We start from the raw sequence: 22,931 nt of genomic DNA on the forward strand, positions 1-22,931 counted from the left end.
GGGGGACAGTAACATCCAGTGACCTGCTGGCCATGCTTCTTTTGATGTAGTCCAGGATGTGGTTGGCTTTCTGCTCTAGAGCAAAGATCAGAAGTGTTCTGACCCACACCTGTTTCACAAATTGACAGCTACAACTAAACCTGGGAGTTGAATTTCCATGCCCTAAATTATAACTCCTGAACCTCTAAGACAGGACAACACTTTAATTCTAGTGAGGTACATCAGACCCCACTTTAAAATTGCTGGAAATCCATGTGGTCAAAATACAAGACTGAGTCTGTCTTTCTCTTCAGACTTACGCAAATGCGAAAGTTGCATGGCCCTCTTGCTCTCCAGTTTCTCTCCTTTCAGAGGAACTGGAAAAAGCGGCCTACCTTGAAGATTTTTTATGAAGATTCAACACTTTCTTTTCTTACAGCAATTTGAAATCCTGTGCTCACAGATACTAACAACCCATCATATATGATAATATACTTGATTTTAAACCAGAAGACAATTTATGCCTTTTCAGAACTCTCATAGCAACATGATTCATTAGAATAGATAACAAATGACATCTATTTTTTATTGTTCAAAATTTCTGAAGTACATTTATTTCTCGTTTACATGAAGATATGTAGTGAAATAGTTATCATTACTGTATCCTCATTTTCAATTTATGATAGGGTTGTAGAAGAATGCCAGGAATAGAGATGCATCATCATTAAGAATTTTGAGACTAATATAATAAGTCTTAAATACTTTTCTCAGATTCCCCCAGCTGCTACAATGGACATTCTTCAGTGCCTTCCCAAGAGCGTGTCTTTCCTATCAGAGAGCACAGATCTTCCAACATCAGGAACTTTACCGTTCATTGGGTGGGAAAGAAGCAGTGAACCTGAAGTGGCATCACAGTGTACATTGCAAAGGGTGTTGAAAATGATTAATCACGGTCAAATTGCCCTAAACTTGGAGAATGAGTCATAAGGTATTGCTACACCTCTCCTCCAAATTAATTTAAATATGGTGGGGATGTCCAACATAAGAAGGAATCACACCTATAGCTTTTCAAAATCTAGAGACCCTTAAAGTACAGATGGACAAATACCATGGTGCATCTCACAACTAAACCTCTGCCCTTGCAGGCTTAGCTTTCTGATGACATATTTTGACCTCTAGCAATTTTTCACCACTGAAGTATAAAGACTAGGAAGAGCTGGCAGAACCTTCCCTGTGCAGCACCAGCACAAACACTGACAACCACAATTCATTTATAAGCTGATGAGTTCATTTGCCCTTTTTGCACCTTTTTTTTTTTCCAAGTCTGGGACACAGAACATCAGGGAAGAGGGCTGGCAAGCATACGTGTGAGCCTGAGCTGCTGTGCCTCAGGACTGGAAAACTGGGGAGAGCTGCAAGAGAAGCATGGGGACCCTACTCAAAGCTGTTCTTAGAGTGAAGTATATAATTCAGTGAAATGTATTATTTTTGAGAATTCCTCTGAGACATGGATTCTGGTTATGGCTATAGGCCATATATAGGCCATTTTCATGTCCCAAGGATGTTGAAACATCCTTGTTGAAACTATATGTTAGTATATCACCAAAAAATTCTATTAGCAAACCACCCCTGAGAAGCACAGCACAGAACCAAAAGAAGCTCTTGGTTCATGTCTGTTACTACTGTGACCTTGGGATATGGGGCTCTCAAGATGGTCCATCCCATGTTAGGCAAGCTACAATAGAGCTGTCTTCTGCAGTATGGAGAGGGCAATGCCAGCAAGGCAAGGTGGATGATAAATGATATAAAGAATCTTCCCTACTACTGCAAACATCCCCATGTTTCTCACCCCTTTCCTGTGCTCCCAAGAGGCTGGCTGTCATTCAGAGCATTGGTCAAGGTAGTAATTTATCTGATGAGGAAGATTTTTGTTGATGAGAAAAGTTAGACTGCAATTTTTTAGAGATGTTCTACAGAGACATGAAGGAGCCTAAGGCATAAAGTGGCTGTCATGTAACTAAGATAAAAAGAACAAATTAGAAATACAAAAAAAAGAAAGAGGAAAAAAAAATATTTCTGTGTCTTTGTGAACCCCTGAAATCAGAAGTTCTTAACTTCTGTTTAACAGAAGAGACAAATGATGACTCATTATTTCTTTCTACCATCTTGGAACAGAGAAGACATTTTAGTTTCCTTATATATACACCAGCAATTTCCCATACCTAGACTGCACCTGAAATTGAGTTATACAAAAAGAATTATTCCTGAAATGGCAAGACAATTAACATGTGCAGGTAAGATAGCAAAGAAAGAAAGAGAGCTTGCCTAAGAAACCAGTACTTTATTGTCAGCTCCTTCTTGTTGAAGAGCCTTAGGGCTCACTGAGACTTGAAAGACAGTCTGCTGAGATGAGCATGTGGTAATATCTCCTCTGAGGAAAGCTCTCCCTGTTCAGAAGTACAGCAGGGTTATCCAGAAACAGCAGTTTCCTCTAGCCTACACCCCCTGTATTGTTAATATGGCCAAGAGCAATACATGCACCACTTGACAAGACGGAGAGATTATTTAATTATTTATGCACTGTTGCATCCTATAGACATCAGTACTGCATTTAGATACAGCCTTCTTACGTATCAGCACCTTGAAGATGTACTTACTGCCTTTGATTCATGACACAGGTACTGAATTTACCAAGAAACCCAAACCCTTTGGAATATTCAATCTCACTGGCTGTTTTTCCATGCATTGCCCTGTCCTGCATGTCTGATCAGTCTGAAAGTTTGCTCTCTAAGTAACATTCTTATCAAGCTAGCAAAAAAAACCCCAACCAAACAAAAGAAAAAAGAAAACAAAAAACAACAAAAAAAACCCCCAAAAAACCCAAAACAAAACAAAAAAAACACACCTGGTATTTCTCTGAAGTCCTCCTTGGCTCCTGTGCAGATCAACAACACAGAGACACTCAATGGCCCATTGTCTGTTGTGGTTTTCTGCACATCTCATCTTCTGAAAATTTCATCACAAATGGTGTTCAATAGTGAGTATGAATGTTTCCCTCATTCTTGGTGTGTCTCAGCATGTGGTAATTCTCATTGAAGACAAAGAATTTCCAGTGAAACCAGATATTTTTCATCTAAAGCAGACACAGAAACAGAAGCTGCTGAGAAACTGTACCATTGCAATGAAAATGAACCCTCTGTCAGATCAGACAAAGCAGAAAATGTAGAGCCATTAGCAGTACTGGACCTTGTGCAGACTTCTAGCTAACCCCAGCCCATTTTGCCTACTGCAGTTGTAGCGCCACTTACTAGGAAAGGGTCATGCTTCATACTCCACACTCTTGGTTCAATGGTCTTGGCTATTTATCCAAGTTATTTATGAGTATTGCTAAGTTTTAAATAGAAATACTAGCAATTAGTCAATGAGCAGGTACTTCTAATTAAAGCTACCAAGTCAAAGATCTTTTGGGGAAATTGCATAAACACTGAACATACATGGACATGATAGATAATTCTGTGGCATACACCTTCTAGGCAAATATCACACTTTTCTGCTAAACCATATTAAGGCTCCATGTGGTGGAATCAATGGCTCAAATGCTACATTGGGGTTTGAAGTCTCATTCCTCAGAGCACTTCCCTATGTTGTTCTTTTTTAACTCTAACTGCAGATGAGGGGCAGAAATATTTCCACTTAAGCTTTTTATTATTATTTTTGTAAGCCATAATTAGGCTGTCACTCACTCAGATCCATCTGGTAATCTGAATATCTGTGTTCATTACGGGAAGGAGTGATTACAATTTGTTCCAAATAACTGCTGTTTGAATTAACCAAGATGACAGATAAGTGCAGATTTCCTCTGCTTCAGAGGCCTTAGGGGAGGTTTAGAGTGCAGAGGCTGTTTTTGGAGATACTTCTCCACACTTAGCAGAGAAACTGCAGTCCTCTAATGGGTCCACAAATACTTACTGCTAATTCAGTATTAACTGCAGGGTGTATCTACACGAGTCTTAAAGTTCAGATCAGGAGGGCACTTCGGAAGGGAGCCCTTAGTAATGCTCACTTTACAGTGGTCTTGAACATTGAAAATTTTGGAATAAAACCAGAAATTTGTCTTGCCACACATAACCTGGAATCTGGAAGATCAGTGGATGAACCACCAATATGAACTCAGTTCTCAAGACTGATCTAGAAACAGACTGGAGTGAAATCCCCTGAAAGGCATGTAGTGTGGGCAGCTGATCCATAGCATTGGTGGTTTTGTTCTCGACTTCCATTCTCATCATGCTTCACTATTTGGTAAGGCAATCATTCTCTGAAATGCTAGGTTACTGTCTTTTAGAAAAAACATTCACAGAAAAAGCACTAGATAAATCTGGCAGCTGATGTGCTCACCTACACCTGATTCCTTTTGTTATGAGCAGAAAAGATAATTTCTAGCTATGAAAGTCTTAGCTATCACCAAATATACAAGAGGGAGTTAATCAGTTTTAAAACACTTTTCCCTTGTATTTTCCCTAAAGGAAGAGCCAAAAACCTTTAACTGAGCATAATATAAAGGTTATTTTAAAACAAAAGATTCATATAGATTACTTCACCAAGCATACTGTTTGAGTAAATAATCAGTTCTCATTCTGAGTAAAGCCTGGTCACAATGATTTCCAAGAAGCTACGCTGTATTATGCCCTGATTCACAGGATGGTAATTACTATGAATAACCTGCAGTATTCAATGGGTTTTGTTGCTCACCATCACACACAAAGCCAATGGCTGAACCAGTAGCAGAGTGGAGAAATTTTGACAAGAGTTCTTGATTGCTTTAACCATAAATGTTATTTTTGAAAGTGACTAGCTAATGAAAAGGAAACCAAAAACCCAAACAGAAACCCCCAAACTCCTCATGCTTTAAAACCTTTGCTCAAATTATTCAGCAATTAGTGGGGGAAAGAAGAGAACTGATCACATTCAGGCACAAATAATTCTCTGCCCTGTTAATTTTCTTCCCATATCCTACAGAATTGTATGATTATTTAGCAGGATTCACCTTCCTCTCTGCCAGCACTACACCTTCATTCCAGTTGGCTGCTCTGGATCCAGTCTTGTAGCATATATTGTTTGACAGAGTTCCTGGCCTCTGCAGCACAGACTGTAGCACTGGGAATAAAGCAAGGTGGGTGAATTCCTCCATTTTCCCAAGAGAAAAAAAAAAATCTTCATTTTAGTAGGTTTTATCAAAGGACTCCTCCTCTTGAAAGCACTTTCTAACCTGAACAAGTTCAAAGACATTGTTTGAAGACACTGCTGTGTCACTATGAATTACCTGTGAAGCTCCACTAGGAAAGAAAAGCCTAAGGTGCCAAAAGTGGATAGGTTTGTTATGATCTCCCATTATCTCAGTACAGAGAATTAATAAAACAGTAACTTGAACCAAGCAGGGTGCTACATCAGTAACTGGTCTTGATACACCTTTCTTTTAAAGAAGAACATTTTAGAACAGGGACTGCAGCCTGATGAGAAATGTTGCTCTCAATTTAGTATCACGTGACACTGAATTTTACATTCAGATATCTGGGTGCAATTCTCTTGCTACCCAGAATCCAGACTTGGCCCCATTAAACTCAAGAGGCAATTTACCAGAATACAAGAGAAGTATTTCAGGATTACTGATTGCTTTCTCTTTTTGTTTTGTTGTTTTTCTCCCTTGCCTTCTTGCCCTACAAAGTTTTGATTCAGCTGCAGAAAGACAAGTGGTTACCTTGGAAAGTGTGCACATTTGGGAGGTTTTTGTCCATGCAATGTCAAGTACTGCTGCAGGAGCTGCTGCTGACACCAAGATACTGCAACCTCTGATCACTGGGCTTGAAAAACTCAACCTCACGCCCCAATGGAGAGATAATTGGTGTCATTTAAACAAGCTCATCCTTCACTGCTTACACTGCAGGGACTGAGATAAGAGTTTCCATGGTGCAGAGCAGCTCTGCGCATGCCTCAGTGCAATCAGAAACACCCCCTCTTTTCCCTGTTGGGTAAGTCCCACTCTGCAGCTGTACCTGCTGATCCTTTAGAACATTGCCTCAGATCTTCAGAGATTACTTTTAAGGTGCATATCTTTTTTTCTTTTTTTCTTTTTTTTTTTCCTGCAGAACAGAAAGACATGGGTTTAATATGGAACTCAGGATAAGTATTTATATTGTAATTAGTACAGTGAATTAATGCTGAGGGGGAAAGTGACAATGATGGGGGAAAAATGGACAGAAAATGTTTGTATCAATGGAAAACTTTCCTGTTAGCCAACATGTCATGTTCCCAAGTTTGGAAGGGAACCAAAGGAAAATATGAGCTTCCTAATCTAGCATGATCTCTTTTTCCATAAGCTCTTAGCACCAGTTTCTGCACTATTTCCTCAGGGACCAAACAGAAGAAGAAAACTGACCCAAAACACCACTGAATCAATGCAACCCACTTGTGACATTACAGAAAAAATGCAATTAAAAACCAAAACCCCATAGTTTGATCAAATGAGCATAAGCAAATATTTTTTGTTCACCATAGCAAACAAATGGAATGATAACTGCACAAAATCAACTACCATTTGATTCAGGAAATACATCTGTTGCTTTGATTCTGCTCAAGACTACTTGGACAGCTTTCTGTAAAGACCTGAATATTGCAGAACATGGCATTTCCAAAGGTTTATGGAGACAGACCATAGAGATAAAAAGGAAATCCTCTAGTAAGAAACCTTAAAAAGACAAGGTTGCTGTGCTCCTTAAGTATCAGTCTGTTTAAAAAGGGGATGTAAGGAACTGAATGGTGCATTAGGCTGACTGCCTCTGAGAGCCAGGCTGCAGATGGACATGCTTTTTTCTAGACTCTTTCTGTGTAGTACTAGCGTACCAAGTGGTAAATCAGAGTCCTGCCTATGTTACACCCATGACATCATCACTGCTTGTGAATCTGCTCCTCTGGGAGATTTTTTATTTTTTTCAGGATTTCCAGCATAGAAGAGCTTCAAGACACTAAAGTCCATCAGTGTGCAGGGGAGAAATCATTGCACATGAGGACATTTTGCTGTGAATGCTCTTTGTGTGGGAGAGATAAGTAAAGATTAAAGAAAGGTTTGAGCCATTATTCTCCACAGTATTGCACCTGACAAATTTCCAGGGAGAAATAAACCATGAGACCTAGGAGACAGACTGAAATCTTCTCAAAGACAAAAATGGAAAGTTGCATTCCACTCCGTTAAAAAAATGTCACCATATTTGAAGAAAGGCAGAATATGTATCTAGCCAGAATGAAGTTAGGGCCTGACTAAAGGCTAAATTTCTCTTGTAGATTTTGTGGCTTTGTACTGCTATCACCACATTTCATATTCAGCATAAACATAGAAAATACAACCTTTCATGCCAGGCCTAAAAAAGATTTAAAGTTTTTGAGCAATTCTTTTCCAGTAATCTAAATTACAGATTCTGCAGATTTTAAACACTGTGCATTAGACATATAGTTCCACAAAATGTTCTTTTTTTCAGACAGACTAATACTTCAGCTGCCTCACAAAATCTTCTCTTTGAGGATTTCCAGTGGAAAGATTTCCTTTTTTATCACAATGATGTCACAGATTAGTGAAGGCGGCTACTTCCTCCCACCCCCGTTATCCAAGATTTTGTTGTATGTGTTTAGTTTCATTTTTCATCCTCTGCTTTCAAAATTAACTCAGCTGTGGATGAAGACATATATCCTATTAACTCTATCCCTCTGGGGAATGCCTACAACAGCTGCAGCTGCCATTTCATTTCTCCTTAAAACCCTTGTGTCCTAGAATACAAATAAAACAAATGTTGGTATCTTGTCCCCTGCACACCCCACATCATATTTTTTTAAACATACTGTACAGCTACACAAAATGTCCCTGATAAGACATTGTTAGTCATTTGCAATGAAGCTATTAGAATAACAGCTTGTGCCTCCATAATCCATCCTGGAATAATGCAATTCCACACTCAATACTGATAAATGATCCAAGATCTCATAAGCCTTCTTAACTCTGAACAGCGAAATATGAAAATACTGCAGAAACCATGGCAGCTGACAGGTAGAGTCATTAGAAAAATGTATGCAAATCCAGCAGAAAATGACACTGCATTAAGTAAAGGAGTTTACAGCTAATGACTTGTACTGATGCACAGTCCCATATTCTGAAAAGAAAATGTCTAACATTTGCATCAATGACAAGTAAAACACTAATATATTTGGATTTGGATATCTTTTGTCCTGCACTGAACTCAAACTTGGGAGATAGACTTAAAAACCTAATAACAGCAGTCTCAGATCTTGCTTATACTTACACTTTGACATGCCAGTTTATGTATTTAAAATTCAGCTAAGGATAAGAATAGAGAGTATCACCAGCACTGAATTTCCATCTGCAAGATCTCTTTACTGACTAAAATAAGGTAGTGTCTTGTTCCTGTGCAGTGAAGCAGAAATATAAAATTTGGAGTCTTTGCTGATAATTGTCTCAGATTTGCTACTTCCCTACCCAACCCAGCAGTGGTACACTATACCAGTAAAGGAGCTGATGGTAACCAGTAAATTAGCAGGGAATGTAAGGGCACACTCAGTGATGTAGTTTAGACACATGCCTGCAAGAACTGAGTTCAGTGAGCTCCATTTCCTCTGCTGTAAATGGGGATACAGACTGGGAGTGAAGACGGGGGTTCACAACCAAGCACTCTTTAAGGGAAAGGATGATGAGGAAGAACAGTCAAGTCAAGCTGGGAGGACAGATCTCGAACCATGTCCTGTCTTAGAATGCACAATCATTCTTAAGCATGAATCCATCATGTGCAGTACCAAATACCATCCATCCATCCATCCATCCATCCATCCATCCATCCATCCATCCTCATGACTGTGGAAAGGGTTGCATTTCTATAGCACCTTCAGCCCAAGTGCCATGAATGTTTAGGAATTTATTTTTGCAATACTGAAATAAAGGAAAGCTATCATTATCAAACTTCAGCTAAGGACACCCTGACAAGGAAAAGTGCTGTTCTACAGTATGTCCTAAAGTGAACATATTTAGCCTCTGGCAAAACCAAAGTTTCAGCAAATGTATAGTTCCTACTGCAAAGCACAGAACAGTGACTTAAAAAAGGAGAGAAGCGGAGGTCTATCAATTATCTTTCTACTAAAAGTGAGTTTTTATTTGTATTATATGGAATTTCCAGATCAAAAATCTAGCCTCTTTCAACTGGTTTGAAACTATGGTACTAATTATAATATTCTTTCTCCAATTGTATCTCTACTTTCCTTGAACCTGATTTTAAAAGTGTAACAGATAATTTTAGTAGAAAACTACTATAAATCAATATTTTGATTAATATAAAGTCAATTCAAATCTGCAAAGTAAGACTCCATTAGCATTTCTTTCTTCCATTCAAGTAACTTGTACCTTGCAAACTGGTATAATTGGCAGCATCAGCAGCAAACTCAAACATAGGTACCTCCCTGCACTCATCAAATCTGTACAAATTACCTAATAAGGACAGTTCATGTTTTCAGCCATTCCCTAGACTGCCTCTACATGCCCAGTGAAGATGCTGGTTTTGGCCAGATTTCTATGGCTACAAGTACAGCACAGCTGGGAGGGTGATGCTGGTGATGATACAAAATCTAGCCATGTAGCCAGACTGTAAGAATCACATTCTACTTTCAAGAAAGCACCTCAAATCCCAGATTCAGGAACTGGATACTTATTTATGCAAAGTAAAAGAGATCAGTCAGAGGCTTACATGAACAGAGAGGAGGAAAACCAGAAAACATGGGTTTGATCCTGTTGAAAAGGGTAGAACTGAATTTGAGTTTCCAGCATCTTGGCAGAAAACATCACACAGTTACTGGCTTAAAGGTTTCTGTCTTCAAGACTGCAACAGCAGTTCATTACCTTTTTCAGTCAAGCATACCCAAAGTGTATTTTATTGAAGATTCAGTGGAATCATGCAGAAATCCAACTGTGATTTCAATGAGAAACAATTCCATTTCAAAATGTCATAGTCCTTCCTATTTGTTTGGTCCATTTTCATGGATTTATTTGGTGATTGAGAAGTAAATAATCACTTAGTCATTCATAATGTAATAAACCTTCAAATGAACTACAAAGATTTCTTAAAGAAGAATTTTGCTATAAGAATAAATAGCCAGACAAACCAGAACTGCTATGTCTTTATCTTATAGAATATACCAGACACCTGAAAATGTAGACCAGAGGAAAAAAATTATCCTTTTCAGCAACTGCTTTGAAGGATATTCTTTCTAATCTGCTAACAAAGGAGCTGTATTATTTCTGGGGTTTGCAGAATTCTTCTGGGTATCATAATAACAGATCAATCTCAAAAACATAACCTTCAATTTTACATTAAATGAGGATATGGCATCATTTCCACTCTTGGTAGTGCTGATAGTATTCATCCATAATCAGCAAAGTGATTCCCAAAGAGAACAGAAGGCAGAGAGTTTGCAATGAGAAACATGCAGAAAACACAGATAAAAACAAGAAATGGATAGGCAATGTGTGTGGTGAAATATGCTTGGTCTCAAGCAATGATGTATCATGTACTTGAAAAATGGCATATGGCACTTGCCTACAACCCTGGTTGGATAAACACCCAGTGCAATGTGGATTATACATAATTGCTTCACACCACTGAAAAGCCCCTTCTGCACATTATAAACATATTCACACTAACTTCTTACAAATGAGACAGGAGATAGTGACTGGAAAAAGTAATTCCAGAGAGGAGTACCATGGGTTGCAGTCCAACTGGTGCAACATTTTATGCAATATATTACCTTGTCTGTCTACATAGCAGATCTTGAGACATGTCCAAATAACAGTTTCTAGTTCCATGCTCCCCATATAAATATGTATTATCAAATAAGCAAAAAATGCCTTCTATACATTGTGTAGGAGCAAGTGATTGTTAAAGTATTTCTTACTGGATACAAGACAAGACCCCATAGCACCCACACAGGCCCACAGAACAGCCTTCCTCAAATTTCCATCATTGTGAAAAGAAGAAAACAGCTCAGTACAGCTATCTCATAAATTTAAACCAGAGCTTCAGTAGCAAAAAAAATAAAAACCCTCAAAAAAAAAGTCGCTCCCTACTTCTTACTGATTTTTATTTCATTTTCCAAAGTAATCTATTCAGAGCTACTTACTCTGCAGAGGGCTGCAGCCATCTGCCAGCCTTGAGCTTCAGTCAGAGACTCCTGTCCATATCTCCTGAGCTAATTATGGGCTAGGCACAGTCAAACTCCATTTTATGTTACACACTTTTGTCCAGGATATATTCATAGTGTGTTAAGTTTCAAAGATTTCCTTCAGTGGCTTCAGGGGACATTGAGGAGCTCCAGAAGCAGGGGGGTGCAAGCTCTCAGCTCTGCTTGTTTACTGAAAAACACTTCCATCATCTTCTCCCAACACCACCACTTCCTTACCTATAATTATGCTATTTGGTTCTTACTATAAAGTGCTAGAATTATAGAAACAGCTCATTTGAAATGTGCAGACTGTTTGCTTGTAAAACATTTGGCTCTGCCCTTGCAGGAATAAAGCTGTTTTATGCTCTAAATAAGGAGTAGGTTGCAATGCCACATGGCTGCTCATTATCACTACATGAAACTAGCTGTAATAAAATGCACATACACCATGAGTTAACTGCTAAGTGGATTGGGCTGAAATTCCCTGACACTCCCATTTCTGCAGCTCAACATGTGATTGTGAGACACACAGCAAGGCGGCAGGAGGGGTAGGACAGATGTCTGCCACTTGTCAAAAGGAACCAATGGTAGGAAGGTCACTGGATTTTCATCCAAATATCTTCAATTGCTTTCATGAACTGTATGCTCTGACTTTCATTATATATTCACTTGCAGCCTTTGCTGCTTGTCTGCTGTTCCTGGTATACATCTGGGTGTTGTCAAGGTCCATAAATCTGTCTGAGTACTGCCAACTGTTACCCATATGAATGTCAAAAACCAACATCACTAGATTTAGATGCATCAGAAAAATAATCTGATCCTATTTCCAGAAAAGTCTACCTAATTTCTGTCATGGATATCCGGGGGAACGAATCACCTGGAGAAGCCAATAATAGTTTTGTAAATATGCATACATTTAAAGACACTTTTTTAAGGGAGTCTCAGTTCTGTACTGCCATATTAATGTGACTTTAAAAAACCACCAAGAGATGATTATCAATTTCTTTACATCTTTGACATATAGGGTAGCTATGATTGAATTCTCACTGCTTAATAGGGAAGCCATTAATTTCTTTAATCCCATTCTGCAGACAAAGAAACTGAGGTGCAAAGCTGGCCAACGTTATCATGTGTATTTAACTTTTTTAATTCCTCAAGATTTTCTCATTATACTCTTGAGACTTCAGTCCTTTCTTGAATTTTACATTATTTTTTCTTTCAAGATCTTCAGAAATGTTTTGAGGTTTTTTAATTAGTTCTTGTACAGAAATAATCTCACAAATGCACCAGTGCATCTGCATCTGATTAATCCATTTCCCAAATGTCCATGAGCTGCAGGCACTGAACAAGAGATGATAAATAAACTTTCCATTGATGGACAAAACTAGTTGATGTATTAAAATACTTTACAAATATGGACAAGTGAAATGTTCCTCTTTTTAGAGATGGAGAAACTAAGGCACAGAGAGATTTTTAAAAAAATGAGACAAACAAACAGCAAAATGTGGATGAAAGCCCAGATTTCCTGATTTTCATCCCATTATTCATTCATTGCAGTAAATCAGAACAGCCAGACAGAATTCTGATCTGGCTCTTAAAAGTTAATGCATATGCAGAAGCATTTGAAATTTTCAGGCCTTTTTCATAAATTTGAATAAAAATGCAGCATAAGAAATCTACCTTTTATAGTGATACACCTAATACTGCTCTCTGTTACAGATCACATTTGAGAATTTCTATCAGTATTATGTCAAATCAACAAACAGTGAGAGGGCCATTTTAAGCACTGTACACCATGCTGGGAGGCTTTAAAGCCGTGATTTACCTCTTCATTCATGGTCCCAAATTAATAATTTCAGTATTGAGAAATGTTGGCAAATGCCTAATCAGCTGCATCTAAAACACTGCAGATGCAATAGGCACACATGTGCATACACAGACACAAAGCTGAGACCCATGCCAATTTCCACATGAAGAACTATCACTTTAATGAACACACACTCCTACAGAAGCTGCACATGCCTTGGAAGCTTTCAGGTACCTGAGATCAATAAATACATTAACCAGGACTTTACAATGCCATTTTAATTTTTTTTCCACTGAATGGTGAACAAAACAGGTGGGTCAGATGAGTGACTGATGCTGGTTCTAGCTTCACTTGTCATTGAAAGACCCAACTACCTAAATTTTGTGCAGAACTGTGAGAAATGGGGATGGCTGCTTTTGTGTGGGAAGGACTTATTGGTCCCAGTTTGAATTAGACCAGCAGATGTTTGACTGCTTTCCTTATACTAATTCTGTGAACCTCTGCCATTTTGAGAAACAGAACATAATCTATTCAAACAGAATAGACAAGACAACACTGAGAGTTTTTAATCATGGACACTGCAAGTGCCAGCTTTCAAGAGGATTAATGAAAATCACAAAGCCCACTTGCTGTATCATGCACATAGGCACTGCATATTCTAAAAATTATGGCTAAAGGGTAATAAACAGGAAATCTAAGAAGCCTTTTTTAAACTTGCCTGTTGCAAGTACATATAATTTTTTTTTTCTTTATGGACAATTAATATGCAAGCAGCAGCCGAATGTGAATCCTAGTCATCCTTTCTAGCACTACATTTGGTTTTATAGCTGTATGAAAAGCTGCTCTATTTTTTAAATTCTGTTAAATTAACAAAACCCTGGCGCACTGAGAAAAATTCTAGGAAATAGCTAGGTCTCAATTACTGATAAAATGGGATAAAATGTCACCACAAAAGTTGCAGAAAAGACCAAGATGATTAGTAACTCCAGCTGCTCCCTCACTGTCAGCAGGAGCATGACATGTGTCACTCCAGGATGCCCCTTGGGGATTAAAAGTTCAAACTTGTGGATGTCATAAACGAAGGAAAAACTTAAATTAAAGATCACTGAAGTAAAAAATACATGGAAGAATGGTCTGGGTTGGGGATTTTGAAACAAGACATTCACAAATTTTATACAGGTATGCAAATTAAGACTGGGATCAGCCCCACAGGACAAACAGTTTTTTCATCCTACAGAGAGATCTCTCTGCATGTAACGAGTGAAAGAGTATTCCCAAGTGTGCTTTATGCTGACCTTTCTGGTAGAAAGAAATACTAATTTCTTTTTACTTTTTTGTCCCATAGGACAAACCTACCGTGCTGTAGCTAATGGATAGTTTCAAATTCTTTAAATTAAAAATTTAATGAACCTCCTAATCTTTCACAACAGTAATTGTTTTCCACATATTGCTTATTCATAAACTATGTATGTAATCCTGACTCTTCACTTCCTATTTATTCTAGTGAACAGATCCTCTGTTCCACACAGGCAGTCCTGTCACCCTGCTTTAAGTTTGGGCACATGTGCAAAAACCTTTGTTCAATAATTATGTAAAGTTAGTGGGGTAGAAGGAAATGTTATCATTATCTTTTGCTCCAGAGGATGTGAGGAGAATATAAATAAACCCAGACACTGCAAAAGCTTTGCTTCAAGCTAGGCAATTAAAGTATTTCAGATTCCCACAAGTCTATTTAAAGCAACTTAAATCTTTTTGATGGCCAGTAGTTCACTCCAGCCTAGCTGCCTGCACTGGGAAAGCTTCCTAAACCCCCTGCACAAAGTGCACAGGAAAATGGCTTCGGCTCCTGATGCACGTTAATACAGATAAGACATTGGGTTATGGATATGTCTTCAGAAAATGTTCTAGGCTACTTTTTTTTTCCTTCAGAAATACAAAAATTCCCTTATAAGGCCTAGTGCTGTTTCACAGGCTCATCTACTTCAGCCTTTACTCATACTGGTAAGACCTCCACGCTCAGAGCAGTAGCTGGTCAGAAGTTGGTTTTGAACAGCTTGCAGAGCTTTGGAACTCTCAGTCAATAAGCACTTCCCAGCATTTGCTGACTGTTGAAAGTAACAGCTCTGCCAGAGCTGGACTGGCCAGGATATGTGCAGGCTCTTTGGGAGGTTACACAGCGCCTTCACCGAGTGCCTGAAGCTGCTCACAGCCACTGAGAAGCTCAGCTTACACGCTGCCAAGGAAGAAGCCCAGTGCTAGTAAGGAAGGGGATAGGGGATGCAGATGATTGGAAGGGAAAAATATTGTTTGCTTGAATCAGTTTAGGTATATCTAAAAAGCCAGTAGAGAAAATATTAGTATCTTGCACTTCACAGCACATTTCTCCCATCACTCCATCCCACCAGGATACAATACAGACTATAATCAGCCTCAAAAAAAATGAAAAGGAGAGTCATTAATTTTTTGGAATAAACCTAAGGAAAAAAATATTATCTTAAACCTAAAAACCCCAAACACATTGCCTCAAAAAGTCTGGTCAATAATTTTTTTGAAGGTCTCCTGCATGCAGTTTTAGCAGAAGCTAGAGAAGTAGGAGAATTCAAGAAGGAGAACAACAGTAGTGTTAGAAACTGCAGAGGTACAAACTGATATCACCCTAGGAAAAATCTAGAAATTCTAAAAATAAAATTTTGTGACAAAGTACTGTTTTAATAAGCTCAAACTAAGAGCAAAGACTAACTCAGAGAAATATTTTGTAGATATTTTTTGTAAATAATCATAACTGCACCAGAGATGTCAGACTCTGATCAGTCACAAAAATATTTATGCTTGAGAGCTGTACACTCCCAAAGGATTCCAGTGCACTCCATAAATTCACAAGTAACTTTATCTAACTAGTATGATGTTCCCACAGAGATGCAAAGCAACAGCCCATTTAAGAGCTCACATTGCCACTCCACAAGGCATTACATGGCAGGGAAAACAACACTGTGATCCATTGAAATAGTGGGAAGTGCAGGACAGAATTACAGAAACTGGAAATGCACCTATGCGTCAAACTAATGCCTTGCTCTGAGGGAAGGAGTCTTCATGCTCATCTAGAGCCTGCCATTACTGACCTCAATATTCTGGTGTCTTGTGGAGTGTATTCTTGAGTATCCTAGAGAATTGGTACTATGCTGATAAGAGGAAAAAGCCACGATATTAGTAAAGTTTCAGCAGTATCCTACATTTTCTTTAACTGCATCTTATTCAAAAGCTAATCATACCTGACCTTCTTTATCTAATGATATCTAATAAGATATCATTATCAGCAAGCATATTTCACCTAATTCATGCTGAAGAGGGTAGGAAAAGCCAAGTAAACAGTTATAATTTTCATCTGGATAGTGTAGGCTTTTTATACTGTTTTGCAAAAGGTAAAAAAAAATTGATTCCGTTTTCAAATATTAAAGTGTAAAAGATAAAATACTGGGGAGTAACATTTTCCCACAACAAATATAACAAAGGTATTAGATGCTATTACTGCCTTGAACATATCAAGATGTCAGGTACAAACTGTCCCTACTGGGAGGGATTTTTTAGCATTTCCTTTAATGGGGTGGAGTGTTGGGCCTTTAACAGTGAAAACAATGACTAGACCTTTCCCCCAACTTTATGTTTTTGTTTAAGAAGAGTCTCGCTCTTCTTGTGGTGCCAAGTAATAGGACAAAAGGCAGCAGCAGAAACTGATGCACAAGATGTTCCACCTGAACCTGAGGAGGAGCTTTGCTGTGCAGGTGACCGAGCACTGGCACAGGCTGCCCAGAGAGGCTGTGGAGTCTCCCTCACTGGAGATATTCCAGAACAGTCTGGGTACATTCCTGTGCTGTGAGCTCTGGGATGACTCTGCTTGAGCAGGGAGGTTGGACCAGACCTTTCAACCTGATCCATTCTGTCATGTGTTGAAAACAGGAAACAAAAAATACCAAAGTGTTTTAAAACAAAACAAAAGCAACTCCTTTCACTTGCTTAGTATAATTTCCTCAGTATTTTTGATTGAAAACCAGGAAATGCATAGCAGTGTAAAAAAATAATTTCTAACCTATAAACAAGTTTTCTTTGTTGTTTTTGTATTTGTGTCAAAAATAACTTGACAAAATATTTTCAATATTTTTCACTTTCTTATTTCCTGTGTTTTCAAATGCTCTGTCAAAATTGTTTCAAACTTGCATTGCAAAGAATATCTAAAGAAAAAAAATATTTTATTTATACTCACATCATTTTTCTTCTTTCTTTTCAACTGCAGTTCTTACCATGTTTTATTATAAATAAAAAAGAACAAAACACTTGGAGACAGACATTGTGGTGAAAAGTCTCACACTGCTTTCTAAAGTGATCAAGGCTAATCATCTAACAGCTACAAACTGAAAAAAAAAAAAATCAGCTCTAGAGATTCTAAAGTGAGGTAAAGCAAACCAAGCCAGATAATCCTTAGAGATTTGGTTCTTTCAAGTAGCAAAATCCATTTGAAACATTCTTATTTCTTTCCCTATGAAACTTAGTGATAACTAAGGAGGTACAGGGTTTATGTAAAAATCATGAAGGATGTTTTTGAGGTCAGTCACTATTTCTTGTTCTTTCCCTTTGCACATGAGATCAATGAATCCAGCATCAAGTTGAGTAGCAACAATGGGCATCAGATTTAAAACTCATTATATGGACCTTTTCAAGTACAAGTAGATATTGAAATTTGTAAACCAGGAAGTAGTACATACAATACTGAGTACATCTCAGCCACACAATTAAGTACCTGTAGGCTTAACAGAACAGTTATGATTTCATTTTGTACCACCTGCAGAGCCTGGGGACCTTATTTTGAGGTGATTACCATGACAAGTAATACAAATCTATGGAGAACTGAAGGCTGCAGTCAGGAAGAGCCAGAACGCACACTGTTCATGTTTCTGCAGCTGATTTTCAATAGCCAGTGGAGACCTATACTCCAATGTTTTTATTAGAAAGATTACTATGTGGCATATTCTGCACATTGTATTTAATCTACCCATGCCTAAACCCTTTGCCTTCACTTTGCTAATCTCCAGTTACAGTCCAGAGATATCAGAGTACCATCACAATTAGTTCAAAGTGCCCACTCGGAGAGTGAAGACTGTTTGGAGCCAGTGAAGAGCATTTTAATATCAGCACAATGCAGTTTTTGGCAGAGGCACAAAAAAATTTGATAGCATTGCACTAAACTGTATTCACAGCCATAGCAAATCCCTCCTAGAAAATAATCAAGCATAACTAAGAGCAAAGTCAATAATCTACCAAATCAGAAATTTATCAAGAGCAGTTGAACCTTATATTACTTAAATCAAGACTGAGCAATCCTCACAGAGCCAGATGACTCTGACTAGCTTCAGCATAAGCTCTAGATATTGACCTAGAACAAAACTCAATCATAATGAATGTTTTCAGTAATGTAGTATCTTCCAATTTTATATAATCATCCTTTTAATTTCCTTCAATACCTTACTCTCTATGATCACATTTCTCTTATGTTAATCTCCAATTTAGCTTTGCTACCACAGTGTGGAATCCTGGCAATCAGACAGAATCTTTATGCGTGCAGCCATAGTATTTTTCTTGAGCACTTACAGTGTAATAACTTTCATATCTAAATATATTTTTTTATAGCTAAGTATTTTAACATATAGCAGGGTTGGGGTGCAGTATAATTAAAAAAAACCAACCAATCCAAGGTAGCTCAGGAAAGTAAATACACTACAGTAAGAGAAATGCAAAAAGGCTTCAAATTTCTTCCTGTATTTAGTTTTTCATTTGATCTTTCAATTTTTTTCTGATTATTTGCAAGATTTTTTTTCAGTTGAGATGCCAATGGTTCTAAGAAACCCTTCTGAGTCCCATCTGGACAAAACTAATTGGCAGTCTGATATTTTCAGCTGCTTTGAGCAGTGAGCTGACACAGCTGGTTTAAAGTTCAGAGTTAAGACACACCACATCATGAGCTGTGTCACATGTCAGTCTGCCTCGAGTACATATGCAAAGCTGAGTACCTGAATAAAAACCAAACACCCTCAGAAGCGAGTGTATCTATCCTAACATGAGTCACAGAATCACAGAATCACCTGGCTTGGAAGAGACCTTCAAGACCATGGAGTCCAACATCAATCCAACACCACCATCATCACACCCAAGCTGTGCTCCCAAGTCCAACTGTCAAGACATCACCCAAGTGCAGGCAGCAAATTTCTGCCATTGGGAACCAACTCTTGTGTCCTAGCAGGAAGGACCGGCCTGAAAAGCACCAATTTCTTTGTGTTTTTCTTGAAACCAAACAATTTTGGAGCCCATGGCAGCTAACACAGCTGGAAAGTCCACTTTTACCCAGCGGGAAAGTTCATGGCTTTGAGCCACGACCCTGAGGCCACCAAGCTTCAGAAGGACCCACTGGACACCCCCAACTCCCCAAGTCAGATGTGGTAGCTGCTCCTGGAGCTCTGGGAACTGCTGTGCTCGTTCCTCCTCAGAGCTGTCTGGTGAGCCATCATTGTTAGAGGAGCTGCCACTGCTGAAAACTACCACTTTTTCTTTGTCACTGGATGAAACAGTTTGAAGGCCACCTTGATGGAAGGCGGGACTGCCATGGGAGAAGAGGCTGGAATCACAGGTGCCTCTGGCTCATCCAGCATCTTAGCAAAGCACATCTCAAACACATCCTGTCCTGGAATGGCTGTTAGAATTGCAGGAAGCTATGTGCCATCATCTCATCAAGCTGACTGGGAACATCTCTTCTGTATTTTTAGAGATACAGAACTAACAGGATATAACAAAGCATATATAACCAATACAGCATAGACCAATCTGATAATTAGCAGAATTAAACATCAGTAACCTTAACACTTCTCACACCTCAGTCATACAAGTATTTTCAGTTGTTAAATTAGGTTCATTTTAACTAATACTATACACATAATGTATTCCCTGTGGGCAGTACTATGTGTTTTGGAAGCATTTATTTTTTATCAAACAACTAATTCTTTGTGAGAAAAATATTATTTGCTTTGTCAGTCACACAGTGTTCTCTTGACAGTTTGAGCTATCTGTATAAACCAATATACTTGGTCTGACTTTATCAATTCTCTATATGGATATAAGCTTACTTAGGATTGTTACTCTATACTTCTGATTACATCAGAAGAGCTCAGCATTTGACTCACATACTGTGTACAGCCTGAAAAGAGAACTAAGCCATTGGAGCCTGTTCAGAGTGTACTGCTCTCCACCAACAGAGCTTTCCAGAGTGCACTACCCTGGGCCCTTAACACTGTCCTGCCCTGCCAAGCTGCACAGAAAAAGTGCCCATATATATTTCATTTTCTTCTGTCACTGCCAGGACTGAGGTAGCATCAGCAGAGTTGGTGGCATTCACCCCCTACCAGTCACCAGAATGAGCCATTGGATCTGCTCTCCAAGATGACTGCATCAATTCATTTAGAAGAGATGAGAGCTGTGTCTGTGTCTGCTGTGAAATCTGAGAAAACTGCTGGACTATTGGTGACAGCATAATGCTGCCCTAGCAGGAAAATGAAGACAGCCTGCCAAACTCTACTGATTTGCTAATGATGCTTATCTGCTGTAACCATCCAGAGAATTGGAAGTGGCAGAGTGGCGAGAAGAAAATCCTCAGGGAAATCTGTCTTAGACAAAGTTCTGGAATTAGCCAAAGGAGTAGGAGGGTTCTAATTTGTTGAAGACTACTATTAGAGTTAAAAATTCTCTCAAATGAGACAGCAAAACTTAGAGGTGATTTTGCGGGTTTTGGCCATGGGGTGCTTTAGAGCTGTCCATCTCATGTATTATATCTACTGGCAAAATGGTTTGGATTAAAAAGAGCTTTTATAAAGATGTGCAAAACCTAATGAAACTTCCAATCTTTGAAAGATGTGATTATTACTCAGAGTATCTATGAAGGTGAGGGTAGAGATGTTCTGTGGGAGGATGACCTTAACCTAGCTGGGCAGTCAGCACAGCTCTCAGGGCTGAGGACAGCTGCACTCTGAGGCTCCACATACCCAAGGGAAAGCAAATGAACAAACACTCTGCCATGCCAAATTAAGACAGGGTCCATTGTGGATCGGAGCCTGATTGTTTCATAACTGCAGTTAAGTTCAGCAGTAGAGCAAACCTGCAGAATAGCAATCTAACACAAATTATAACATGTTAGAGTTACTGTCTATCCAAATTAAGAAATAAAGAATATCAGGAAATAATTCCACAGATAAATAATTAATACATAAATATCAGATATACATCTACTGAGCCTAAGCTCTACTCCTTCCTGAAAAAGTATCTTCTGCTATTTTGACACTTCTCGTTGTCTGATTTATTCTTAGTTGGACTTTCTCACATAAGAAAATTCACCACCTTAGCTGGAAACAAAAAACCTGAGTTGTCCAGAAAAACGTTCATGTATAAACCTGGCCTGGCAGATTATCAGGGATAACTAGGGCATATAGAAGAAGTTTTACAGTTATGCCATCTGGTACCACAGTCCTAATGACCTGCATTCCCCATGGAAATGCCTTAGGGCAGAATGATTGCTCCTTGATATGGATCTCCCACATGCAATTACATCCTGCAGAAGGCAAGAAGGGCATTCTCTGCCAGATATCTATTGTCAGTAAGTCTTCAATAGCATTGTTGTAATGGAGCATTATCTGATGTTCTGGTCACATTAGATATACTGAAACTGTTTTTCTTTCCTCTTTCCCTTGTTTCTCCAGATGTACATTTTTGAAGCATTGGTATTAAAATAGCAGTTGGCTGCAAAAAGTTTGATGAAATCTTATTTTAGTCTTGCATGCTGTCTGTCAAAATCCACATTCTTGTGAAACTGGAGAGATTTGCTACAATTTCTGTTTTATAAAATAAAATTAGAAAAAAGGTTCAGACAATGCTGAACCACTCTTTTGCAATTTTTGTAATAGAATATAGCAGTGTTCTATATTGAAAGACTCACAGGTTATTCCTCTGCAGACGAGAGAAGATATAATGTAAATACTCTATATCAAGAACATCAATAGCTTACTAATGACCTGGAAATCAAAAATTAACTGTTTAAAAATGGAAACACAAATGCTCACTGAGCATAAAGTGATTTGCAGATAACATCAGAAAATCTAAGGCACAAAATGAGATGTAACCAGCAAAAGACATAAAAGAAAAGCTTTTATAAATACAGTCAGGATAAAAGACCAAGAACATTTCACTAGTCTTAAGCAAGAACAGGAAAAAAAAATCATGAAGAAATGTAAAAGGACAAAGTGTTCAGTGCCTGAGCCTTCATAAAAAGAATATCTGTGATCAGATTCTTAACACATTTCAGTGGTGTGGAACACCAGCTAGAATTGGGAGAGAATAGAGTGCAGATATTTAGTTGCGACATGTGTGCATGATAATGGAACCTGCTGAAATCCACCTTGGAAGATTAAGAAATAATGGAAATTACTGTGAGGACGGGCAGAGGATTTATCAGAATGACTATAGTGCTCTCCCACAGAAAAGGAAAAAGAAAAGATGGAAAATAGTAGGCTATTCAGGCCAAGTTAATACCTGGAATGGTATCACTACAAAATGGGAAACAATCTGTGCATAAGCATCTAGAGACATAAACATGGTAAGAAACAGCCAGCTTGTGTTTATCAAAATAAAGTGTGCTAAACCAAGCTAAGTTCTTTCCAAGTGAATAACTTGGCTTTTCAGAATAATTTGCCTTTTTGGGTGGAAGAAGGTTACCAAAGAAAATGGATGTTCAGTTTATTGAAGTTGTGGCAGTCTCAGACAATCTCCTCCACAAACAAACTCAGGGACTATG

General features: G+C 38.4%; 2 long non-coding RNA genes across 2 annotated transcripts; one reads left to right on the forward strand and one right to left on the reverse strand.

The window, feature by feature from the left end:
• Positions 1-546: 546 nt before the first annotated feature.
• Positions 547-11,588, reverse strand: LOC147652685 (uncharacterized). The gene is made up of 4 exons (XR_015288388.1): positions 11,203-11,588; positions 6,030-6,116; positions 5,024-5,133; positions 547-3,112 (listed from the first exon to the last, which is right to left on the reverse strand). It is a non-coding gene; the product is annotated as an uncharacterized LOC147652685 (long non-coding RNA).
• Positions 11,589-11,747: 159 nt separating this feature from the next.
• Positions 11,748-21,893, forward strand: LOC147652686 (uncharacterized). The gene is made up of 2 exons (XR_015288389.1): positions 11,748-11,831; positions 18,921-21,893. It is a non-coding gene; the product is annotated as an uncharacterized LOC147652686 (long non-coding RNA).
• Positions 21,894-22,931: the final 1,038 nt, after the last annotated feature.

Source organism: Cyanistes caeruleus, chromosome 6 (genome assembly GCF_971803275.1).
Source record: "Cyanistes caeruleus chromosome 6, bCyaCae1.hap1.1, whole genome shotgun sequence".
NCBI classification, from domain to species: Eukaryota; Metazoa; Chordata; class Aves; order Passeriformes; family Paridae; genus Cyanistes; species Cyanistes caeruleus.